The 23,919-nt window shown below is 42.5% G+C and overlaps 1 long non-coding RNA gene across 2 annotated transcripts in view; it reads left to right on the top strand.

Moving 5' to 3' along the window:
• Positions 1 to 10,698: 10,698 nt before the first annotated feature.
• LOC112448818 (uncharacterized) overlaps positions 10,699 to 23,919 on the top strand; it is a 412,466-nt gene continuing 399,245 nt past the window's right edge. For both annotated transcript variants that reach the window (XR_003037249.2, XR_009496512.1), the window contains exon 1: positions 10,699 to 10,880. This is a non-coding gene — a long non-coding RNA (uncharacterized lncRNA). The remainder of the gene's footprint in view (positions 10,881 to 23,919) is intronic.

The following is a 23,919-nucleotide window of genomic DNA, read 5'->3' as shown; positions in this document are numbered from 1 at the left end:
TTTTTTCTTTAATGGCTAAATGCCAAGACTCAGAAGATTATTATAAAGTATGTTTATTGTTGTCCTAGCAACACCTGTTGCTTGGCAACCAAGAGTTGAACAGTCATCAGTGAGAGGTCCAACATTTCAGGTCCTCAGTCTGGCTTGACTGGCGTCAGTGTGGGCCTTAGCGCTGCATAGGAGATCCTCAGTTGGCCTCTGGTTGTCCCAGAGACTTGCTTAGCAAATAGTAGACACATAAACACATGCCTTCATGACCAAAGCGGTGAATGATGATGTTCTAAAATCATCATACTTTTTTTTTAATGCTAATCTCCCAGTGAATTTTGGAAGTGGCTTTTAAAAGGTAAAGAGTGGAGTAGATTTTTGAAAGCAATGTGTCTGTGTGTATATGAAGGAAGCGAGGGCTGAAGTGGAGAAAGAGAAAGGTTTGAGGACTTGAGGCTTCTCTTGGCAGTCACCATCCTGTCAGCCACCTCCGCCTCCAGGCAGGTCACCCTGCAGGCCAAAAGCCTAGCCAGTCTCCACCCCAGCATCATGCCTTCTCTGCAGTCTGCATGGTCACTGCAGATTCCCACAGTGCCTGGGGCTTCTGGGGAAGGTGGGTTGTTAGCTTTCTAATGTGTTAGGCACTGCTTCTCCCGCGTCACATGTGAGATCCTGACCTCCAGAGAGTCAGAGCTCAGGATTCCCTGCACCAAGCCCCGATGCATCCCCGTGAGCAGGGCAGGCCTATTTGTTGTACAGGAAACGACTGCTGCATTATGAAATGCAGCTCATTTCTAGCTCACATGCATTGTTTCCCCTGCAGCTCTTTTTATGTTAAAGCCTGTCTCTCTCATGTTATCTGCTGGTTTCCTAGGAGATGCCCTTACTCACCATGCTCTCCACAGATGCCAGAGTTGGATATTATCTATAAGCACTGAATATCTGCTTTGTTTACTCAGCACTGCTCTGCCCTTTCTCCCTGGGCTAGTGGCTAGCTTCTCACAAGAGTCCCCAGTGGCTGTGTAGAGACAGGGAAAGGCTAAATGTATCTGCCTTCCCACATCTTCCTCAGCTGTGAGCCAGGCTCCCAGTCTGCTGTGATAGGTTTACTCACTGGTAACTTCCAAGCGAATATAAACATTCTGTTGCTTGTGGGTTTTCCGAATTGAGACAAAGTTGGTGCATAGGGACATTGCCAGGTTTCATAGGAAGATGAGAGACCACTTCTTCAGAAGGGTAGGTTAAGTTACTTATTCTCTGTACACCCCAGCTTCCACATGAAACTTACATGGTACCATCTAGAAAGCATCAGCAACAGTTACTGGAAACTTCAGTAGGGAGCTTTACTTCCTGTTTCATAGTCTTCTTTGACAGAAAGGTCCAAATATAGCTCCGGGCTGGCTTTCCATAATGTGACGAGAAGACAGGGCGTCCCAGAAGTTTGAGGGAGCTGCTGTCACTGTGGGAAGAGGGCTTGACAACTTGGGCAGTATCCACATGAAGATACAATTTCTAATCTGTCAAAATTGCTTTTTCTTAGAAGCCCTGATTATATTAACACCTTCTCTGTCTGATCTGATTGTCTTCTCTTAGAAATGTTCTTCTTACAACTGTAACCAAAGCCACTCAAGTTATATTGAGATCAAGAAATAAATACATCCTGTAGGGAAACATGTAGGCATACATATTATTTCTGGAACTAAATTTAAAGGTAAATTGCGGATATCATGGTTCAGCACTAGATTTTTGAGGCAAGAAGTAGTAGAAGATGACAAACAGGAATTGAAAAGAAACAAGAACAGTTAGAAGAAAATGTGATCATTGATGAGTATCTGAGAGTAAAATGCAATTTGACCTATTTTCTCTATGGCACAAGTAGGAAATAAAAGAAAGATAGTAGACCATTATTTGATTTAGTGAAGCAAGAAATCCCAAGAGACCAAATGAAGCAACATTTACTCCAGAAAGTAAACCTCCTACTCACCTCCTGCCTTCCCCAGCCGTGTCTGGGAATCCAGGGAGAGACATGTATTTGTTTGAATTCATGACAGAGTCCCCCAAAATAGAATGAACAGAAGTGCTTGAATAGGTAACAAAGGCTGTACCCACACTGCAGCTCTTTGGAAACAGAATTATACACCTGATGCTCTGACAACTTCATTTATGCATTCTTTAATCATTGATCTTTGTCTCTGAGTTGGCCAGCTGTGTGGTCAGAGTTAAAGATGACATCATACCATCATGGGTAACAAGCTGAACCTAATTCTTGTGCCTAAAACAAATCTACACAAAGTGCTGCCAGGATGCTGTATTCCAGACCATCCTCAGAGCTCTAACCTTCTAGTTATTGGAGCCTCTGAATACAGCCCAAAGTGATAGCATTCAAACATGTTTGATTGGGACCCATGCTAAAAACTATATTTGATGGTGCCAACTAGTGCATCTATACATATATATAATATATGAATAATATAGAAATGAAGTAAACATTTTATAGAATAGTACTTCATTTTACTATGTGTGATGAATTGATATTTTTCATTCTTTTCCATTTCATTCCATGGCAGATAACTGATTATGAGTCTCTAAATTAACTTCTCTAATACTGATCTAGAACCAGAGGTAAGGTAGGAAATGGATACCTTGGTACCATGTCCTCAAGATTGTTGATATGTGTGCAGGACTGGAAGAGGACAGCCTAATGTATCAGTTCCTATGCATTTGAGAGACATCAGACATACTGTAAAAACGAAGACCATTTAAAAACATTTGATGGATCATTTTGCTTCAGCATAATAGATTGAATAAAACACAAGTTATTTGAAGTGAACTTTGTTATATTAATACAAATCAGTCATTTAAATTTATTTTGAAAAGGGAGCAGTAATAAAGGGTATTAACATTTATTGAGGTCTTGTATGTGCCCACTATATTACACAAGTTATCTTACTTAATCCTTAGGGTCACCCTGAAAGGAAGGTATTGTTATCATTTCATTTGATAGGAAAGGAAACTAAGGTGCAGAGGAGTTTACATGACACAACTGAATCCATGCAGCTTATCACAGGGGGTGCCGGGGTTCATTTTTGGGTGTGGGTCTGCTTTACTATAAAGCAGGTGCTCAGTCACCCGAGCTCTGCTGTGTTCCATGGGAGCCTCCACTGAGCTCCAGCCTCATTAGGTTGGCAAACACTGATGACTGACATTTCTCCAAGAGGTCATTTGGTTGCTCCTGCATTCAGAGATACCCTAAAAGTTATTGAAACAAGGAATTTGACTCCATCATTAAACGTCTCCCAGGCAGTAGAGTCTGTTTCTGGCCTCTACTTAGATCACAAGTTAAATTTGTAGTCAAACCAGTGATGCTGTCAGGATTGTTCAAACACGAAAACCTATGAATGCCTTTAAAACTACTCTGATCTTCCAAATAGCAGCCTACACCAGCTGCCAAGAACCTGAGCCATTCTGGGGGCTATTTGGCCAGAGGATTTGACCGTTGGTCAAGGAACACCAAATAAGACAGGATGGTGTCGTGGGAGCAGGGCTGACTCTGGATATCGGAGCTGTGGGTTCCAACATGGAATGGACTTCCAGGCTGCTGTGTGAAGTTGCAAAAAATAGTCCTTTGAACCTGTTTCCTCATCTGGAAAATGAAATAAATTAACATATCTACTTATGAAATTGTTGCTTAAGAATTATATAAGTAAAGCATATAGTAATATTATTAGAATTTGGCCCCATTATTATTTGTCACTCAAAAAATTCAGCTTTGCTGTCTTTAATACTCAGTACTTACATTCATGTCCAATTTTAGGTGCTGGTAGCAATGAAACTTTTATACCTGCCACCAGAGAGGGCTATTTATTTTTCATCATTACCTGCTGGGAAGCCATAGGTTCACCATTTATTTATCCAAATATACCTGATTATTCAGGGTTTTATGTTACTAAATAGGGGTCTACTTTGAAAACAGTGAAGCCTCAAGGAGAAGTTAGGTAATGCCCCGAACTCAAATCCTTTAGAAACTTCAGTGTGTTACACTCTCCTCTTTCCCCCTCCTATCCTAGGGGAGGAGGCACATTTTGACTCAATAATAGGACCCGTGTTAATAGGAAAGAAAGTGAAGAAGCAAAGGGAAAACTGGCAGAATGGGAGAAAGGCAAATGGTTTTTTCGGAAACATGCTGCTAAATACCTTTGAATTGATAAAGGCATGACTGAGAATGTCTCCAAACACGTAGGCTTGAGCAGCCATTTTGCTTTGTAAAGCCTCAGAGAAGTTCCTTTGGAGAAATTAACCAGAGTTGAAATGAAATGGATCAAAAAATAAACTGAGCAGTGAGAGTAGATACAAACTCAGGTTGTAAGCTAGGAGTTTCTACAGGGTCCAGTCTCTCCCCAGTTCTCTCTATTGCTGGTTGCACAGATAAAGCCAGAGGAGATGACTGGAGAGTTCTGTCATCTCAGAGCAGTCACTTGTATGAAAAAATCACAACTGGGAAAAAATCTACTTGTATTTGGTGAAAACAAGTCAGAAGTGGATGTTTTAGGTGGGGAAGTCCCAAGATGCATTAACACTGAGAGTGACAATAGACCACAGATCAGAATGAGGCTCTGAATTAGGGATTGTCCTTGTGTGGGACTGGATAGCTTGTCAGACAGGCTGGGCATAGGCAGCAGCAGCTGAGAGTGGGCTGTGAGGCGTGCTGGCTGAGGAAGATGGATTGTCCACTAAAGGTACCACAGGCCTCTCAAAAAGTCTGTGACGATTCAAATGGCACTTAGTTATTGGAAGGAGAGTGGTGCCCAATGACTGGACCGCCATTTTGGCTTTTTCCTTGAGGTGAGTAACAGTAATGGAGAAGCGCGCTGCCACTGGTCCATATATGGCAGTGGCTCCTGGCTGCTGGTCATGTCCTGATGCTCAACAAAGTGAGTCATTTTACGTTTTATGCTGTGCCTTTTGTTTCAGGCTCTGCTGCCATTATGGAGCATCTGTAGGCCAGCAGTTGACTCTTATGTGACATGCTGAGTTCAGGAAACCAATTCTCCCATTTCCCTGTTAGTGTTACAGAATACACAGAGACTCAAGGAAGATGCCTGTCTCCCTGGTGGTTCCCTCCTGGGTCATCCTTCAAATATATCCTGTCTGCTCAGTCCTCTCTCCCTTCCTTATGTACCCTGGTGAATGGTATCACTTCAGGTTCTCTCTAGCCAACCTCCTTACCCTAGCTCTCTCTTTTCACTTCAAATTTCAGAGTCCACCTCTACCCTTGTTTATCAGTATTCTACCCAGACTTGCTATCAAAAATCAATATGCAAGTTTTCTTCATGACAGTAAATGACTGATATCATTTAAAAGCACATTTTCTCAAGGATATGTGCAGTAAAACAGGGTAGCAGTGTCCCTAACAGACCAATTCTTCTTCACTCTTTCCTGTAGCTCCTACTTCATACTTTCTATTTACCTGTTTATTTCTACAACCACACCTCCATTCTCTTCTGTCCCCCAAACTGATATCAACTTCTTCAACTATTAATCATCTGAATCTTTTTCTTTTTTTCCACTCTTGCTTTTTATCTCCTCTTTGGTTTCAACAGATATTTTGTATTCTGGTGTCAGAACTGTTTGATTTGTTTCCAGTCCTTAAAATCTACCCATGGGTACCATAATACCTAGATTTTCATTACCACTAGACAAACCTAAAACCTTGATCCTGAGTTAGGATTTTTCGGCCACAATCTCCATATATCCCTTCTTCCCCGTATCTGTACCCAATTGAACTTTCCTCTGTCTTAATTGGACTCACCAATAGCTTCTTCTCTTCAAGTGGAACTGAATCCACTTTGAATTTATCTGAATCTTTGCGTTGCCTGAATTTCATCACCATTTGTGTCAGAGATTCTCAAATCAGCATTATACTCTTGTACCCTTATCTTCATGAGCCTACAATGCCTTCTTCTTCCTCAAAGAGTACCATCCTTTTGAGGATGACTACAGAAGGTCAAGTCTTCGCAGGTGGCTCAGTTATAAAAGAATCTACCTGCCAAAGATGCAGGAGACATGGGTTCAATCCTTGGGTGGGGAAGATCCCATGGAGGAGGAAATGGCAACCCATCCCAGTATTCTTGCCTGGAGAATCTCATGGATTCATGGTGGACTACAGCCCATGGGATCACAAAGAATCAGACATGACCGAGTGCACACAGATCAGTGAACCAAGCAGACATACATCTCATGGAAAGCCTGGATTTGAGGGAACTATGGGTCTTTTGAGTAGTTGGATGGCATGATCCCACCTGTTTGAGTGTTGTTGTCTTTTTATGTATCCAATCCAAGACATTTCTGTCACTTGAGGAGACTCTAAGCAGGGATTTACTGTGACTACCACCTGGAAAGTTTGAAAGATTTAATTGCCCCAACTTGCGAAGAGGCAGCTGAAATGAAATAAACATTGTGACATTGAAGAAGCAAAAAGAGCATTTACTTTGGGTCTGATGTGTCAACTGCATATCACCATTATGGACTGTTATGGGCCACTGTGAAGTCCCAGCCGATGAGCTGCAACCAGTGATCTGGCTTTGAGTCCATAGACCTGTTCCTCTGGAGCCTGGTCCTTGAGTTTCTCATACATTATATGTAATTCCTTCCTCCTGCACTGCATGTAACACAGTCTTCACAGCATAGCCCACAGAAGAGGGGGATCTGCTGTGAAGGTGTCCTCAGCTCTTTCAGGAATCCCAGTGAGCTCTCAGCATGTAGGGCACAGTTTTTCCTGTGGATTCTTATACCATAGTCTTCTGGGAAATTCAAAACCATCTCATCATTCCAAGATGGTCAGTGTTCACTTAAATTCAGTGTAATATTCAGTGTAATATTTTCCCCACATTTACGAGGCATGTGTTAGATTTAGAGCACCATGCTCAGTCATGTATATACAGAAAGAAAAAATACCGTCCTCAAGAAATAGCCTTGTGAACTCGAGAGTAATGTTCACATGCCTGTAGATAGTGAAAAGTGTAGTATTATAGTACAAATAATAACCGAAACTTGTGAGAACACAGATGAAGGAACACAGAATTCTGATGAAAGAATAAGCAGGCAATGATTGAGGCAAGCTTCTTAGAGGAGCTGGCTTTGAGCTGTGCCTTGAAGAACAGATACATCTAGGTGAGCAGAGATGAAGAAAGAGTAGAGATAGGAGAGGGATTAGAGGAGGAGGGAACAGTGTGCAAAACAAGCTGTGACTGGATTCAGTTTAGTTCAGTTCAGTTGCTCAGTTGTGTTCGACTCTTTGTGACCCCATGAACCGCAGTACGCCAGGCCTCCCTGTCCATCACCAACTCCTGGAGTCCACCCAAACCCGTGTCCATCGAGTCGATGATGCCATCCAACCATCTCATCCTCTGTCAACCCCTTCTCCGCCTGCCCTCAATCTTTCCCAGCATCAGGGCCTTTTCCAATGAGTCAGCTATCTGTATCAGGTGGCCAAAGTATTGCAGTTTCAGCTTCAACATCAGTCCTTCCAGTGAACACCCAGGACTGATCTCCTTTAGGATGGACTGGTTGGATCTCCTTACAGTCCAAGGGACTGTCAAGAGTCTTCTCCAACACCACAGTTCAAAAGCATAAATTCTTCGGTGCTCAGTTTTCTTCACAGTCCAACTCTCACATCCATACATGACCGCTGGAAAAAACCATAGCCTTGACTAGACGGAACTTTGTTGGCAAAGTAATGTCTCTGCTTTTCAATATGCCATCTAGGTTGGTTATAACTTTCCTTCCAAGGAGTAGGCGACGTTTAATTTCATGGCTGCAATCACCATCTGCAGTGAGTTTGGAGCCCAGAAAAATAAAGTCAGCCACTGTTTCCACTGGTTCCCCATCTATCTGCCATGAAGTGATGGGACTGGATGCCATAATCTTAGTTTTCTGAATGTTGAGCTTTAAGCCAACTTTTTCACTCTCCTCTTTTACTTTCATCAAGAGGCTCTTTAGTTCTTCTTCACTTTCTGCCATAAGGGTGGTGTCATCTGCATATCTGAGGTTATTGATATTTCTCCCGGCAATCCTGATTCCAGCTTGTGCTTCCCCCAGCCCAGCATTTCTTATGATGTACTCTGCATATATGTTAAATAAGCAGGGTGACAATATACAGCCTTGACGTACTCCTTTTCCTATTTGGAACCAGTCTGTTGTTCCATGTCCAGTTCTAACTGTTGCTTCCTGACCTGCATACAGGTTTCTCAAGAGGCAGGTCAGATGGTCTGGTATTCCCATTTCTTTGAGAATTTTCCACAGTTTATTGTGATCCACACAGTCAAAGGCTTTGGCATAGTCAATAAAGCAGAAATAGATGTTTTTCTGGAACTCTCTTGCTTTTTCCATGATCCAGCGGATGTTGGCAATTTGATCTCTGGTTCCCCTGCCTTTTCTAAAACCAGCTTGAACATCTGAAAGTTCAGGGTTCATGTATTGCTGAAGCCTGGCTTGGAGTATTTTAAGCATTACTTTATTAGCGTGTGAGATGAGTGCAATTGTGTGGTAGTTTGAGCATTCTTTGGCATTGCCTTTTTTGGGATTGGAATGAAAACTGACCTTTTCCAGTCCTGTGGCCACTGCTGAGTTTTCCAAATTTGATTGGATTGAGGGCAAGAAAAGAATGTGAAGTCTAGATGTCTGGGGTGGAAGGGAAGAGTGGAGGTGAGGCATCAAAAGGAGGTTGAATAAACCTCAGGTATTAACATTCAGCAGTGCCAGCAGTTGTGCAACATACCAGGCTGCGTGTGTATGTGCTCAGTCACTAAGTCGTGTCTGACTCTGCAACTCAAAGGACTATAGCCCACCAGGCTCCTCTGTGCCTTTGAGAAAGAAGGGAGGGATACAGATGATATCCCTTTGTGACCAGGAAGGCGAAGCCAAACAAACCCAAAGGCTGCTTTCAGAGCTGTGGGTGGACTCACAACTGTCCATGGCTGTTGGCTTTTTTTTTTTTTTTTTTTTGTATTTATGTATTTGAATGCACTGGGTCTTAGTCGTAGCACAAGGGATCTTCAGTCTACATTGCGGCATGGAACTCTTGGTGGTGGCATGTGGGATCTAGCTTCCTGACCGGAGATTGAACCTGGGCCCCCTGCACTGGGAGCTCAGTCTTAGCCAGTGGACCACCAGGGTTAGTCCTGACAGTGGGCTTTTTATTGCTTGACTTATTTCTGATCATGTGTCTTTCTCTTGGCATTCTGAATGCTCACCCTCAGACCTGTTTTTCATTCACTGAATCCTGATGATGTGAACCATCTGAGTTCCAGCGCTTGTGTAGGTCGCTGACTCTCATCAGCTTTACAGAGTCTAGTTCTCTGCCATATGAGTAGTGACTTCATTCTTCTCTGCTCCGGCCAGCTGCGAGTGGAGTTTGTCTCTGTATAAATACAGACACATTTTGCCTTGGTAATTCTGGCTTCTCCTGCAAGGTTTTCCCTCCAGGCTGTTACTTTTTTGTTATGTAGGCACGAAGTTTCAATGCTGGGGACAGTTTTCACTGTTACGGATGCACCAGGAAAAAACACAGCACAGAAACTGTCACCATCAAAAGAGTTCCGAGTTCAATGAGTAATGAAGTTGCATGAATTCCAAGTTGTTGTTCCAAAGGATTTCCATAAGCCTCTTGATTTCCAAATGAGAAAATCATGATAAGCAGTTAATTAGCTCTTTAAGCAAAGGCGAGCCACCACAGACACTGCTGTGCACTCCAAGCTCTCAGGAGAGGGAGGCCAGCACCACATTCCAAAAAACATGCAGTGCAAGCATGAAAATGGAGTTCATATACATTCAAGTAATGTCCTTTGACTTTTCATTAAGCCGGGCATGTCCCAGTTACCCCTTGGGGACTTTCTTAATGTTATCATGGCAACATACAATTAAGTCAGATTACATTTTTTATATGCAGGGAGAGGTGCTAAGATACCATTCTAAATTATTCATCAGTTCGCTTTTCACAAAACAACCCCAGATATGACTTTAAGATGTGCAATATTAAAAAATAGCAGATAATTTGATATTGCTATATCATGTAAAGAAGCCTTTCTTCCTTTCCCCAGGGAGAACAAAAGACTTAATCGAACTCCACATGTGTCACTGTGCTTATCACAGCTTACCGTATTACTCTGATTTATGTGGCAGATTGTGAACTTGAGAATTAACAGAAGTTTCTTCCCCAGGGCTGGAATATTCTGATTTCAGCATTATAGAGTCAGGGACAGCTTTGAAAGGGAGCTAAATCATTCTTCTCTCTTTCTCTCCCTCTTACACACCCACCTTGTGTGTGTGTGTGTATTTTTGTGTGTGTGTGTGTATTTTTGACCCTTGGTTATGATGTCATAGTCACCAAGGAGTCATTAAGGAGACTGATTAAATACATCCACTTTTGGAGATGCATTATCCCAGTGAGCCTTAACTGCACCACACCGACCCACCGCCTTCCCCGCCCCGACTTAGTCTCCAAGAAGAGAGAATACTTTCAGATGCTGAGTTATACAGCTCAAGGCTGGCCCCAGTGGGATAAGGTTTAGTGTGGGTAGACATTGTTTATGGGTCTCTTAGGCTCCTATACATCTTGCCCAGTGTGCCAAGATTGTGAGGCCTTGAACAGTCTTTATCTGGGCCATTTTTCAGTGTTTGTTTGCAGCATGTAACCTTGAGGGATGAGGTAATGTCTCCTCTAAGATAGAGAGCAAGTTTTCTTGCACGTTTCTATAAAGAAATGGGGTCCTCCCGCTCAGGATTCCTCTCGTAATTCAGCCCACTTCCCATGTATCCATCTAGGTCCACCTGTGCCGCCCTGAGGGGATTGAGGCGCTGTGATCCATGCTGACCCTCTGGCTACTGCTTTTGTTGTGAGTAACAGAGTCTTTTGTCTCTGACTTAAGAAAGCATCCGTGAATTTGTGGCAAGTTAACTTGTTAGCTTGCAGATAGGGCAACACCTCAGACCCTTTGTAGACCCTGACAGTTAGTGTGGAAATGCCATGGGTGCCTTTTCCTTCCCCTGTCTATTCGTTTTTGTTTAAACAGCATTTATTTGGCTGTATTGGGTCTTAGTTGTGGTACAAGGGATCTTTGGTTGCAGCACATGAACTCTTTAGTTGTGGTGCACGGAGCACACAAGCTCAGTATTTGCAGTGTGAGAGCTTAGTTGCTCCGTGGCATGTGGGCTCTTAGTTCCCCAACCAGGAATCAAACCTGTGTCCCCTGCACTGCAAGGCAGATTCTTAACTACTGGACCACCAGGGAAGTACCCCCCCCCCACCCCCCGGCTATTCTGAAGATATAGTTCTTCTTGTTGGAATATCCTATTTTATTGTATAGGCTCCTCCTGTGTAAGCCAAAGTCTGAGTAGAAGCCTTCGTTCTAACGATCTCAAGCAGCATAGTCTGTTATTGGCCTCAGAAATAAAATGCCATCCACAAATCTCTGTTATGCCAGTCTTCTCTGTTATGGGTGTACTTGGTAAGTCTTACCTTACTCACTCCTGGTTGGCATGGTAGAAAGAATCTGATGTGTGGCTAATGGTTACTGCTTGTGTTTCAAATGTTGAGTTTTTTGAAATCATGCATTGGGGAGGAGAAGTTCAGATACATTGTGAAGTACACACTTCTGGGTCCTGTCCACAAATTCAGATTCAGGTTACTCTGGAAGCCTGTCTTTGGAAGTTACTTCAGTGTTGGGGCATGAGACACTGATTTGTAGGCATTGTTTGTTTTTTTTTTTACAGGGATTAATACATGTGGACACACAGGGATGAGCTGAGGAGCCATCACTGCCTTTCTCCCTCCTAGTTCTTTTCCAGTGGGAAACAGTCATGTTGTATTTGTTTTGAGAAGGACTGTGGTTCTTTTCCCTTGTGGCTCAGCTGGTAGAGAATCCACCTGCAATGTGGGAGACCTGGGTTGGATCCCTGAGTTAGGAAGATCCCCTGGAGAAGGGAAAGGCTACTCATTCCAGTATTCTGGCCTGAAGAATTCCATGAACAGTATAGCCCATGGGATTGCAAAGAGTTGGACACGACTTAGCAACTTTCACCTCACTTCACTTCATGCTTCTTTTCCAGTTGGCAATACCCCTTCTCCAGCTGAAATGGTGGCTATTGTTGTTATGTCCTATTTCTGAGGGACCAGCCTGACAAACACAGCTGCAACTCTCTAAACCATCACCAACAGCAGCTTTTCATATGGTAATTGACTTCTCCGTACTGGGTATCTTGAATCTATGATCTTCAATGTTCATAGCAGCCATGAGAAGTGGGTATCATACTGCTCACTCTATACCCAAGGAGACAGGAACTAACTCAACAGGACCATATCACTTCTGAGTAACAAAGCCGGGAGCTGAGTATCAAACCCAGCGCTGTCTGAGTTCAAAAGCTTTCCTTCTTGTTCTGGTATCTCTCTAATCCTGCCTTCTTCATAAAGGCTCAGCAAGATGAGATGTAGTCTGTGAAATTCATAAAGACTGTTATTCCATAGTTCAGACACCTCTGAAGAATCCATATCACTTGCAGAACCTAGTCCAGCCTTCCTGCCATTCAGTCCAGTCCTTTTCCTAGCTACATTATCTACTATTTACCACAAACAAACCTTAAACCTTAGCCAAATGTAAATATTAATAATTTCCTGTAATGTTATCAGTTTTTCTCACTGTGTTTTCAATCAGGTTCCTCCAGCTTCAAATAGTCCACTTTTTCTCTAAAAGTCACTTAAAATCCCACCCTTCTTTAAAGATCTTAAATCAGTATAACCTCTGTGAAGTCATTCTTGACCCCACAACTGAATGTGAGCTTTCTTTCTGATGCGGCAGTTCCATTTTATACTTGTAGGCCCTGTGCTTCTAAAAAGAAACTTGTTCCAGAAGCCCACGTCTTCTTGTACATTGTATCTGTGTGTCCTGCTGCTGCTGCTGCTGCTGCTAAGTCGCTTCAGTTGTGTCCGACTCTGTGCGACCCCATAGACAGCAGACCACGAGGCTCCTCTGTCCCTGGGATTCTCCAGGCAAGAACACTGGAGTGGGTTGCCATTTCCTTCTCCAATGCATGAAAGTGAAAAGTGAAAGTGAAGTCACTCAGTCGTGCCCAACTCTTTGCGACCCCATGAACCGCAGCCTACCAGGCTTCTCTGTCCATGGGATTTTCCAGGCACGAGTACTGGAGTGGGGTCCTACTGTCTACTAAATATCTCCCCTTGGGAATTCCACAGGCGTCTCAATCTTGGTACAGCCAGGACTGAACCCCTAACTCCCTCACAAACTTGTGCCTCTCCCAGTGGCCCTCATCTCAGTGAAAACTCTCCTGTACCCACTTGCTCAAGTCAGAAATATGGGTATCATTCATCAGGGACCCCTTTTTCTCCATCAGTTGTCACATGCCATCATTTAATCTATTGCATCTATGGCTTGACTGCTTCTCAAAGTTAATATACTTTGCCCCCATTTCTATTGCAATTTTCCAAGTCCAGGTGACCATCATGGCCGTCCAGATTACTATGGCAGCCTTCCTTCTAACTGACCTGCAGACTTCCAAGTTTGCCTCATCTAAACTGATCCTCACTACTAGAGTCAGAGGAAGCAATGCATAAGTTACAAACCTGACATGTCAGTCTCCTGCTCAGAAAAGTCTCCAGCTCAGAAACTGCCCTCCTAAACAAATGGTTTGCATGTCTTTTCTTTGGGTGACCTCTCCAGCCATATCTTTCACTCTCTCTTGTCCTTTATGCCTTGGCCATTCTAAACCTCATTCAGTTCTTTAGATAAACAATGTTTATTCCCACATATTGTTTTAATTACTTTCAAACGCACTACTTCTGCTTCTTCCACAGTGCACATATTTTTGCCTGGCTGCTTGTCTGCTGTATTTCAGTTTAGGGGTAACTTCTGACAAACTTTCTCTGACCTCAGAAAGCCTGGATTTGGTGCTCTTCAAGATCCTCTTTAACTCTCTCTACCTCCCCCATCACAGCAAAGTCATAGAATTTCTGCTTTAGTGGCCTGTCTCCATCACTGTACTGATTAGAATGTATCTAATACAGCCTGGATGCCCATGGAGTTCTTTCCTGCATGGTATTTGGAGGTTCATAATTATACGAAGCCACAGAGCCCAGTGCATTGAAGACATACTAAAAAAATTTTCATTTTGGTTTTTTTGCAAAGAGACAGGTATTTTTAATCTTAAATGCTTGCAACTAGTCACACAGATTATTAGAAATATTCTTGAGTCTTTTAATTGCTATAGTTTTTGTTGGTTTTTGTTAAATTAATGCTGTCTTGGTGGCAAGCAAGGGTTAATAGCTATTAAAAAGGACCCAGGGAGAGTAGGAAAGAACATGTCTGTGTTCATGATGACATTAATTTATGAGGAAGGGTTGGAGGAGCAAGCCAATCAAATACCGGATGCCAAATTACCATATATCACACAATTTACGAGGGAGTCAAAAGTGTTATTAAATTGGAGACCAGAACAACCTTCTTAATTCATCCTTATGACAGTGATTGTAATGACTTTAAGAACCTGGTTTAACCTGAGTTCATTTTATGAAAGGTCTTTCATTTTTAAGCATTACATTTATTGAATTAAAAAGAAAGCTTGTCTTTAAAAAATGTATACAGGTAAAGCATAATAAAAATGCCCCAATAATAAATCCATATTCAATACCTGGGTCAACATCAGGATCTGTGGCAGGCATGCAGTGGATTCTGGTTTTCAAAAACCTGATATCAATTCATTTTTTCTTTTTTCTCTATAAAACAAAATAATTAACCTTCAGATTTCACTTTAGTAATCTTGCTCTTTTTTTTGGTCTTTTGTTTTATGCTCTCATGGTCCCAGCATCTCTCACCAGAACCTAGTTTCTCTATTCTGGTAACTCTGGAGGAGTTGCTGACCAGCAGTGGACCTCTCCTTAATCATTCTTCTTTGTGGGTGAAGCCAGCACCCACCCATAAACCCAAGAAGAGCCCTGATTAAGGGTGAGGGTTTTTTTAGTCTCACTGATCCCTGGCCTTGTGGATTCACATGAAAACTGCAAATACAGCATCACCTTCACTGCTAGTGTTGACCCCTAAGGGGTTGGGACAGGGGTTGGTGCAGCAAGCCCCAGCCTCTTGCCCCCTGTCCTAAACACAGAATGAATGCCCAATAACTCTTATGGCATGGGTAAAAAATAGTTTTATTTATTCTATGTTTTTGGCTTTTGTAATCCACTAGGTATGCTGTCAGTTGTAGACGGATAGAGATAAGGATGAACCTATGGTGCTTTTCTTCACGGGAGCTGTCTTGCCTGGGACATTTCTGTACTTTGCTGGAGTCATTGGGACAGATTGCACTCTGCCAAAGTTTGGTGTGTTCTGTGTGCCCTGTCCTTGGTTCTTACAGCAGTGAGTGCCTTGGTAGCTGCTGATCAGTCTGTGGTGGCAGAGTTTTTGTCACTATGCTTGAGTGGCTTTTGGTCTTATGTAAAATCTAGGCACCCTGGAGGACAGGCTAAGTTCTAGAACCTCAGATGAACCTCTCTCCTAGAAGGAAACATTTATAAAGGCTCTCAAATGGGGACATGGGCTGTGAGAGGGCCTGGTGCCAACTGGCTTAGATCCTGGCTGTTATCTGAAAGGGTTAAACACACAGGGCCCAGCATGTGCATGAGGCTGCACTTGACAATTTTCAATACCCTTTCCTTTCATCCTTTCACCCTGCTTCTGGATCCATGCCACGGTTATCCCCTTGGTAATGTTGCCTGGCTTTTGGTTGGAGGGTTGGGGGAGGCAGGGAACAGAAAGAGTCTAAAATTGTGATACCTGAGCTGAAATCAAAGAGTGAATAATAATTATTTATACAATTTAGATTAGAAAAAACGTTTTAGGTAGAAGCAACAGCTTCAACCTAGATAAGGAGATGAGAAATAAGGGATATGTGGAGAATTACATTGAAATTCATGGTAGGTAGGAGTGGCTAGAGTTGAATTATGACTACATTATTGGGGACCTGCTAGGTGGTGCTAAAGATCATAGACTTTGTTCTGAGGTTAGTAGGAGACACTGGGAGATTTTAAGTGGTGGTAGGTAATATTGTCAGATCTACATTTATGAAAGGTTACTCACTCTGGCTCCAATGTGAAAGATGGATTGGAGAGCATGAGTCAGGGATTCATTTAGAAGCTGATGCAGAGATTAAGAGACACAGGCCTGAGCCAGAGCAGTGGGATGGATGGAGAAGAAGAGATGCTGCTCCTGCTCTCTCTATAGCTCTTGTGCTCTGTGATGCTTCATTTCTACTGAGGTGTAGGTGATTCCATTGCAGGCCATCTTCCTCTCCCCTTCAACAATACTCAAAATTTTGTAATAAAAAGTGAACCTCAATATAAGAATATCAGGAATCAGCAATGAGTGTAGCAGCAGTTTAAGGAGAACACGGGCTGTTTAGGGTCCCTGACATCATACTGTGCTGATGGTTGTCCTGGTCGTTTGTTCCGAAGATCTTTTATGGCTCAGATCCAGAATGACTTTCAGGGCTTTCTGTCTCTCTGCTTCATCCTGAGCTGCTCACTCAGCATGTCTGACATCTCCAGCTAGACATATAGCATATAACGAGGCACCAAGGAACTGCTAGAATTTAGTCCAAAATGCTAATTTAGTCCAAACAGCCCACTGTTGTTCTCTGCTTCCACCCACAAGGGCTGGGGGCCTTTATAAAATCTGCTTGTCAGGTAGTCCTATGTTTAGAGCCATTACTTTGATTCTTCCTAGAATCGAATCACTAGTGGTTTCTTCTTGTACCTAAAAGTGAAAATCTCTCCAAGAAAATCACTCTGGTCCCATCACTTCATGGCAAATAGATGAGGAAACAGTGGAAACAGTGAGAGACTTTATTTTGGGGGGGCTCTAAAATCACTGCACAATTGCACTCATCTCACACGCTAGTAAAGTAATGCTCAAAATTCTCCAAGCCAGGCTTCAGCAATATGTGAACCGTGAACTTCCTGATGTTCAAGCTAGTTTTAGAAAAGGCAGGGGAACCAGAGACCAAATTGCCAGCATCCACTGGATCATGGAAAAAGCAAGAGAGTTCCAGAAAAACATCTATTTCTGCTTTATTGACTATGCCAAAGCCTTTGACTGTGTGGATCACAATAAAATGTGGAAAATTCTGAAAGAGATGGGAATACCAGACCACCTGATCTGCCTCTTGAGAAATTTGTATGCAGGTCAGGAAGCAACAGTTAGAACTGGACATGGAACAACAGACTGGTTCCAAATAGGAAAAGGAGTACGTCAAGGCTGTATATTGTCACCCTGTTTATTTAACTTATATGCAGAGAACATCATGAGAAACGCTGGACTGGAAGAAACACAAGCTGGAATCAAGATTGCCAGGAGAAACATCAATAACCTCAAATATGCAGATGATACCACCCTTATGGCAGAAAGTGAAGAGGAACTCAAAAGCCTCTTGATGAAAGTGAAAGTGGAGAGTGAAAAAGTTGGCTTAAAACTCAACATTCAGAAAACGAAGATCATGGCATCTGGTCCCATCACTTCATGGCAGATAGATGGGGAAACAGTGGAAACAGTGTCAGACTTTATTTTTCTGGGCTCCAAAATCACTGCAGATGGTGACTGCAGCCATGAAATTAAAAGATGTTTACTCCTTGGAAGGAAAGTTATGACCAACCTAGATAGCATATTCAAAAGCAGAGACATTACTTTGCCAACAAAGGTCCGTCTAGTCAAGGCTATCGTTTTTCCTGTGGTCATGTATGGATGTGAGAGTTGGACTGTGAAGAAGGCTGAGGGCTGAAGAATTGATGCTTTTGAACTGTGGTGTTGGAGAAGACTCTTGAGAGTCCCTTGGACTGCAAAGAGATCCAACCAGTCCATTCTAAAGGAGATCAGCCCTGGGATTTCTTTGGAAGGAATGATGCTAAAGCTGAAACTCCAAAAAAAAAAAAAATAAAATAAAATAAATAAATAAAGCTGAAACTCCAGTACTTTGGCCACCTCATACGAAGAGTTGACTCATTGGAAAAAACTCTGATGCTGGGAGGGATTGGGGGCAGGAGGAGAAGGGGACGACAGAGGATGAGATGGCTGGATGGCATCACTGACTTGATGGACGTGAGTCTCAGTGAACTCCGGGAGTTGGTGATGGACAGGGAGGCCTGGCGTGCTGAGACTCATGGGGTTGCAAAGAGTCGGACACGAATGAGCGACTGATCTCATCTGATCTGAAAATCACTGCAGATGGTGACTGCAGCCATGAAATTGAAAGATGCTTGCTCCTTGGAAGAAAAGTTATGACCAACCAAGATAGCTTATTAAAAAGCAGAGGCATTACTTTGCCAACAAAGGTCCATCTAGCCAAAGCTATGGTTTTTCCAGTAGTCATGTATAGATGTGAGAGTTGGACTATAAAGAAAGCTGAGCACTGAAGAATTGATGCTTTTGAACTGTGGGTGTCAGAGAAGACTCTTGAGAGTCCCTTGGACTGCAAGGAGATCTAACCAGTCTATCCTAAAGGAAATCAGTCCTGAATATTCACTGGGAGGACTGATGTTGAAGCTGAAACTCCAATACTTTGGCCACCTGATGCGAAGAACTGACTCATTTGAAAAGACCTTGATGCTGGGCAAGATTGAAGATTGAAGATGGTTGGATGGCATCACCGACTCGATGGACATGAGTGATCCGGGAGTTTGTGATGAACAGGGAGGCCTGGTGTGCAGCAGTCCATGGGGTTGCAAAGAGTCAGACATGACTGAGCGACTGAACTAATGTCCAACATACGCTTGAAAATGTCCATCAACACAGGGAACTTATTATCTTTAATGAAAAGTCTTTCTATATTAGGATAATCTGTCTGTCCTTTATTGTTAAAAAATCTATGTCTTTGTACTTTCCATACATTGAATTTTGTTCTATATTCTAAACCTACCTGAACATGACAGAACTGAGGATATTCCTTGTCAGCCTCCATGTCTTGCAGACTCTTCCCTTCTTGAGGGTAGGCATCCTTCACACCTGAGATTTTTTCCCAAATTATGTGGTTTCTAATCTCTCTATCATTTTCACTTTTCTTGGATATACTTCTTTTTAGTGTGGGTCCACTCTTGGTATGGCAGTTGGCAGTCTTTTAAATAATTGGGTAAGCCTAGTGGTTAGAACTGGACATAGAACAAGAGACTGGTTCCAAATTGGGAAAGGAGTATGTCAGGGCTGTATATTGTCACACTGCTTATCTAATTTATATGCAAAGTACCTCATGTGAAATGCTGGGCTGGATGAAGTACAAGCTGGAATCAAGATTGTGGGAGAAATATCAATAACCTCAGTTACACAGATGCCACCACCCTTATGGCAGAAAGTGAAGAAGAACTAAAGAGCCTCTTGATGAAAGTGAAAGAGGAGAGTGGAAAAGCTGGCTTAAAACTCAACATTCAAAAAACTAAGATCATGACATCCGGTCCCATCACTTCATGGCAAATAGATGGCAAAACAATGGAAACAGTGACAGACTATTTTCTTGGGCTCTAAAATCACTGCAGATGGTGACTGCAGCCATGAAATTAAAAGATTCTTGCTCCTTGAAAGAAAAGCTATGACCAACCTAGACAGCATATTCAAAAGCAGAGACATTACTTTGCCAACAAAGATCCATCTAGTCAAAGCTATGGTTTTTCCAGTAGTCATGTATGGATGTGAGAGTTGGACAATAAAGAAAGCTAAGCACTGAAGAACCGATGCTTTTGAACTATGATGTTGGAGAAGACTCTTTTTTTTTTTTGAGAAGACTCTTGAGAGTCACCTGGACTGCAAGGAGATCCACCCAGTCTATCCTAAAGGAAATCAGTCCTTAATATTCACTGGAAGGTCTGATGTTGAAGCTGAAACTCCAATACTTTGGCCACCTGATGCGAAGAACTGACTCACTTGAAAAGACCCTGATGCTGGGCAGGATTGAAGGCAGGAGGATAAGGGGATGACAGAGGATGAGGTGGTTGGATGGCGTCACCGACTCGATGGACATGAGTTTGAGTAAACTCTGGGAGTTTGTGATGGACAGGGAGGCCTGGCGTGCTGCAGTCCATGGGGTTGCAAATAGTCAGACATGACTAAGTGATTGAACTGAACTGAAACCTAATTGATGTCATCTGACAGTGATCTGAAGGCAGAGCTCTGAGGGAAAGAAGCACAGGATAATAATAGAGGCAAAAGGAGACAGGGAGGAGTGGTTAACATTCCGGAATGTCTCTTCCTTTCCAGAGAGATTTCTGCTATGAAGCATCATGGGGAGGGAACAAGACCATAGTCAGTTGCAGGCTGCCATCGTTCTAGGACTGTAACTCAAATGTAAAACCCGAAGGAAAGCTTCTGATGACTGTGACTTGCGTTATGACATCATCCCTTAGCCAGTCACTGTGGCGAGAGGGATGCGTATCACCTTGGGTGCCACCTGTGCTGTCAGACTTGCCTGTCGGCAGGAAGAGGCAAGTCCTCCAGAGGAGGAGTGCTTTCTAGGAGAAGGGGAAAGGATGCCTGGTTGTTAAAATCAACTGCTGTTCCCTGCAGAGATTGTTTGAGGAAGAAACAGTGGAGAGAGTGACTGAAGGGAATGCCAGATAAACTTATTCTTAGACTTCACAGTTTATCTAAAGTTACTGGAAGAGCCTAGTTTTAAATGCCAGAGGTCTGTCCCTTTAAAACTTGTACTCTGCTGCTTCAAGAAGGCATCCATACAGCACTAGGTTGTGTTTCCTGGCACAGTTCAGGTAAAAGCAGGCTCCTGGGAGCCTGAGGTTCTGTCCCAGATAGATGGTGGGACATTCTGCCTGCATTCACCATCACCCAGACGACTCCCATTCTCCCCACAGGCTAGGGTTTATGTCAGTAGGCTACTGCAGTGATGTCCAACACTGTCCTCTAGACAGAAGCTGGGAAGAGAGGCTCTAACCTGGTCCTGCCTCTGGGACCCTGGCTTGTCAATTCATGCTGAAAAAAATCCTCCTTGATTTCAGCTCACCTTAACATACTTAACATTTGACCTTATGGTTGAAAGGCCACTTAAAGGAAATCTTAATAATAAATTCCAGCCCAAATGTCCCCCTAATGTGACGTTTTCAACAGTTGTTTCAGCCTCTTTAAGCTTATCATCTGGCTGTACTTTATCATAATGATTGTCTCAATACCTCATCTCCCCAGAGCATTCGTACGTTGTAAGTACTTTCTGTTTGCTGCTTAAGCTATTTATTAATCACATTCTTTCCTATTCAGCCCTAACCAGCAGAAATGACAATTTCAAGCATTTCTCTGTTACCTACTATAAATTGGCCCAGTTATTAGATGATCTTATAGACTATTCCTTGGGGTGTTTCACCCACTCCAGCACCGTAATTGGTTTGCTAAGAAGGAAAAGAAAAAAAAAAAAAAAAAAACAAAACTGGATCTTAATGCTCTGCTGTGGGGTTTTCTTGGAGCCTAGGTTTTCTCTTAAATGGTTAAAGGAGTTTTAGGTGTGTATCATTACTGCAGCAATCACATTTAATGAACATAAATGCTCACCACAATTTTATTGAGAATATCCCATTTTCGACATTTATAAACCTGGAAATTGAGGCTCTTTCTCTGCCTTCCACGCAGGGTAGGCTGTGGGATTGAAAACCTAAATTGGATGCCGTAACCATTCACTGAAGATTGGAAAATATCCTTCTCACAATCAGGGCACAAGAGCATCATATATATTTTCCATATATATTTCTGGAAACTCCTCTGAGGCCATATCCCTGCCTCCTTCACAGAAGGTGAAGCTTCATCTCTTGGGGTGTTGAGGGAACACAGTGCCCTTGTGAGGCACCAGAGGCGAAGTTTTGGGGATCTGTGGTTGGAGCCCAGGGGAGGAAAGTGGAGATGTAAACTTCATCAAGCAGGTGATTTCATGGATTGTATCCTGGAGTGGTTCTCACTAAACTAAGGATTCCAGGAACCAGCACACTGTACCCTGTGGCTTTGGGACCTAGATTTTACATCATTTGGGGACTATTTTTGGAAAAGCAAATTAGAAGTTGGAGGTGGTTCTATGTGAGGGAGTTAAGGAAGCCTTCCACTTGTTTCATTAATATTTCCAGATTCCTTCAAGATGCAGTTCAGGTTTTCTGCTGTCCTGAAAGTCATTTTTGAATTCTAGGCTGAATTAGTGACTGTGGTCTAAGGTTTCAGCACCATATGCCTTCTAGCACCTCTGTCTTTGCATTGAAATGATCTGCTTATGTCCGATTTCCTTTCCAAGGCAGGGACTGTCTTATTACCCTTACACCTCTGACACACAGCGAGATGTGTGTCAAAGTTACATCCCTACAGTAGGGCCCGGTGCTGTAGGTACTTAATAAGTATGGAGTCTGACATAGGCTTAGGGCTTGGTGTCCAGGGGAGCCCTCTCAGCAGAACCACAATAAAAGTTTTCATAGTCATAGACGATATGGGCCAGAAGGTGAAGGATTTTTTTCAAGTGATATTTTCCTGCTGGGGTTTTGGTAAGGAATGTGAAAAAAGAAGGAGCTTCTGTTTTGGAACCTGGCCGAGTCTGCTACATTAGCTTGTAGGAGTACACAGCAGCTACAACACCAGCAGAGTGCGTGCTGTGCTTGTAGAAGCAGCAAGCTCTCCTAGATGGGGTGAAGGGAAGGCAGACTGGTGTCAGGAATCCTAGACAAGGTCCTGCTCCTCTGCAATCAGAGCTGCTGCTCACAGGATAGCCCTGGTGACAGTGGTGGCTCCATTGTGCAGAGCTTTGCTGATTCCCCAAGTTATCTGGGGGCATCCTTTTGTTCTCAGTGTTAGAATGGGTCCCATTAGAGAGAGAGCCCAATAGTCATTTCCTTCTTTATTAGATCATGCGGCCTTCTGGGAAGGGATAACTGTGGAGTGATGGGTAACTGGCTGACCTTCTAGAGTCCCAGTGCAAGGGTTAGAATGCCGGGTCTTTTCCTTAAAGTTGCCACTGTAACTGGCCTCATCTACTAAAGGTACTGTATCATCCTTTTAATTATGCATTGTGAAAGGGTTTCAATAACAACTTTTACTTCTAAAAGCCTTTCCAAGTCCTCCAGCATTACTAATAGAAATCCCAAGGAGTAAAGCCTATATTAAAATAGAAAATAAGAAATGCATAAACTGCACCAAGCCAGTGTGATGGAACTCTTGCCAAAAACATAAAAAAGCATATGCATAATATTTTATTCAACTTAAGAAACACACAGAAATTCCTCTGTGAGATCCAAGTCTATTTGTAATAGACATGCCATAAAACCCAGTTACTCACCAGCCATAAAATAGCACAGACCAAGAAAATGCTGCCATTTTAAAGGAAACATTTCAAAATGAGAGAAAAAAAGACATTTACTAGATAATTATAAGTGAGAAAATGACAGTGATGTAGTCAGTAACCACAAGTCATCTGGGCAGATCCAGATCTAGTGGTGATAGTGGGGAGCTCTGTTACTCAGAGTTTTCTAGAGAAACAGAACAAATGATCTACATCTTCATTTATTTATTTATTTTTTTTATTATTTTATGCTGCTGTTTATTAAAAATGTTTACCATAAACTATTTCCTGAATATTGCTATCATGGAGGTATTTGGGAATTTTAATATTATTTCTCCTAATGTTTGACATTTCATAGAAAGAGGAATCATAATTTCTATTTACTGCTATTTCATTGAAATGCTTTTTTTTTTCAAGTAAGCTGTTTTTTTTTATGTTTTTTGTTTTGTTTTTTTTCCCATGTGCGCTTGAGAAAAAGGTGAAATTCATTGTTTTGGGATGAAATGTCCTATAGCTATCAATTAGGTCTAACTGGTCTATTGTATCGTTTAAAGTTTGTGTTTCCTTGTTAATTTTCTG

The sequence above is a fragment of the Bos taurus genome, chromosome 11, assembly GCF_002263795.3.
Source record: "Bos taurus isolate L1 Dominette 01449 registration number 42190680 breed Hereford chromosome 11, ARS-UCD2.0, whole genome shotgun sequence".
Taxonomy (NCBI): Eukaryota; Metazoa; Chordata; class Mammalia; order Artiodactyla; family Bovidae; genus Bos; species Bos taurus.
Note: the sequence above shows the minus strand (reverse complement) of the source record. Positions and strands in the feature narration are given on the sequence as shown.